We start from the raw sequence: 3094 nt of genomic DNA, 5'->3' as shown, positions 1-3094 counted from the left end.
GTGGATGAGACTCGAAAAGTTCTAAGTATTTCATGTGCGTAATTTTGATTAACATTATCGTCATATGCATAAAAAAGGTTCTCATTGGAAATACCATCCATAATGAGTCAAAAACATAGGATTTTTACACGTAGAAAATTTGAGAAACATATTTCACAAGTAGAACGGAAATAATGCTGCGAAAAACTGGAAATTTTACAAATACAGAAAGCTGCTGAGGCATGTAGGAACTGGCGTCTAGCAAACAAAGCCTGTCGCCGAAGATATGGCTCTGTTGCCGAGCGACAATTCTGTCGCCAGGCGACAGGGCTATATCGCGGCGACAGTCCCTATTGGCTGGCAATGCGTTCTTCCAATACCGAGCCAGAAATATGAGTTCTAATTTCGACCAGTTCTAGAATTGTTGGCTCGATTCTACTTCCCGATTGAGTTTTTCTCACTTTTCTAAAACCCATATGCGTTTTACATATGGACATAATCCTCTGGGAATTCATGTTCCATCTACCTGATTGAAAGCTCTGAGCAACAAAGGGTACATCCGAGAATGTTGAATTCACCAAACCATGGATGCGAGTTTAACTCGCGGGGTCCCATCCACACGCGCTAACCCTTCCAAAGGTAAGGCTTCTGTGCAGTGCATCCGGACTCATAATCATGGACCCTCTTTGACTAACCCATATCCCGAACTTTAGAGAACTGAAGCCATGGTTAGGTTGCAAACTCATTGCATCATATTGTGCCTACTTGACTAATTGTGCATTATTTATTGTGCATACTCTATGTGTTTTTCCTAACCGTTTGTTTGACTTGTGTTTAAGCCTTAAATAACTAATTAATGACTAAAAGGACTTTGCCTAATCAATTAAGTAATTAATTGGAGTAATTAAAGTCTAATGAATTAATTAGAATTGACTTAGCACGACTTTAAGCATGTCCCGTAGAGTAAAAATACTGAAATAAGTCCTAGATTAATGCTCCAATAATGGCGCTAAAATTTGGGCTGCAGCGCCACACGCTGCTGTACAACGCCAAGCGACAACGCTATCGTCTGGCGCTGCACTGCAGTGTGCGGTGACAGTCATGTTGCTTTGGCGACAGTTAAGGATTTTGCTCGAGTCATCACTAGGAGTCTAATTAAACAGTTTGCTAATCAGTTCGATTATTTTGTTAATAACAGTACCCTTGTTTAGTCCTTATTTGAGTCTAGGCACTTAGTCCTATGGTCTTACACAAGAGTCAAAGCATGTCACTTGCACTCACAAATAAAGCACACACTAACATATATATACACTTTGACCATGTCTAGAGAGTCTTGTATGCACGTGTTTTCCGTCATTTTTTTAGGGGGGGTATGTCGGATATTAATCCTCCAATTAAACCACTTGTTTGAACCCCTATACTTGATTCCCAAAAATATACACCCTATTTTTGCTTTTCTCTTTTTCTTTATAAACCCGTAAAGTCAAAGTCAATTTGAGTCAAGTCATTAAAATAAAAAATGGTTTAATTTACAGCGCGTGGTCAAGAAAGAAGGGCGTTTGATCAGAGACAACCTTTTCGTTTAAGAACAGCTTTTTGAAAAACCAATCGATCGATAATGGAAAGCCAAGAAGATAATGGCAAGTTAAGAAGAAGTTAATGAGCTCAAGAAGCAAATGGCTGGTGTCACTGAACTGCTAAAGACCTTAACCCTCCAAATCAATGACCCTATGAAGCAACAACAAATGGAGCTCATGCAAGAAAGCTTGATCAAGATATCCAATGATTACAGGTTCCAGGGCATTAGCTCACAAGGGGTCTCGGTGGACAAGGAGCTTCTTTCGCAGAAGTTCAATGCCAAAGACATCCCAAAATTTAAGGCAACTGATAACCCTTAATTTCATTAGAGATCTTTTGAAACAATAATGAATATTAAGGGTATTGATAAAAAAGTATTTCATTCTTTATTTTCCTTATCTCTTGAAACCGTTTGCCAACAATGGTTCTTTTCCCTTGACAAAGAGAAAACCTCTACTTGGGAATCAATTGTAAACGCTTTCATTGATAGGTATAAATTCAATATTCAAGTTAAAATTGACCATAAGGAACTTGAAATACTTAAGAAAAAAAAGAATGAAGGTTTCACCTCTTTCTTCAATAAATGGAGAGAAACCTCTGCTAGGATGATTGAAGTACCAAGCGACAAAGAATTTGTGAGTTTGTTTATCAAGAAACACCAAGAAAAGTACTCCAAGCATCTTAAGTACCAAAACAGCCTTCATGCCTTCAAGCCTCAATGATTAGGATTCCTACTGAAATCGAGCAAATGCCTTTAAACATAGAGAAAAGGCATAAACTGGCTTATATTCAAGCCATAGAAGATGATGAAGTAATCCAAGATGAAGAAGAAGAAGAAGAAGAATCGTGGTATACGGATATACTTAATTACTTCACCAAAGGAGAATATCCTCCTCAGGCTAACAAAAGAGTAAAACGAGCATTAAGACTCTTGGCTTCCCAAAACGTACTCATAGACAACGTGTTACATAAAAGGTTGCCTAAGGGTCGAGCTCTCTTATGTGTAGGAAAAAAGGATGCCCAAAGAGTTATGAGGATAGTCTACAAAGGCATTTGTGGAACCCATGTAAATGGCAAAATGCTAGTCCAAAAGATAATGCGAGAAGGGTACTATTGGACTACCATGAATAGGGATTGTCATCAATATGTAAAAAGATGCCCTAAATGCCAAATTTATGCCAATTTACAACATGTTCCTCCGTCTCTACCTTACGCCTACACTTCACCATGGCCATTCTTTACATGGGGAATTGATATTATCGGCAAAATTACCCCTGTTGGGACAGGAGGTCACGAATACATCTTAGTAGCAATTGATTACTTCACAAAGTGGGTTGAAGCACAATCATATGTTAAACTCACTACGAAACATGTAGCACTCTTTATCGAAAGGAATATTATTTGTCGATACGGAGTCCCTCATGAGTTGATAAGTGACAATGGAACTCACTTTCAAGCTGAATGTAAATAATTGTTACAAAAATATGGTATTCAAAACCATCATTCTTCCCCTTACAGACCTCAGGCAAATGGTGCA

This window comes from Chenopodium quinoa, unplaced genomic scaffold (genome assembly GCF_001683475.1).
Source record: "Chenopodium quinoa cultivar QQ74 unplaced genomic scaffold, ASM168347v1, whole genome shotgun sequence".
In the NCBI taxonomy this organism is placed as follows: Eukaryota; Viridiplantae; Streptophyta; class Magnoliopsida; order Caryophyllales; family Amaranthaceae; genus Chenopodium; species Chenopodium quinoa.
This window is presented reverse-complemented; position numbering follows the sequence as displayed.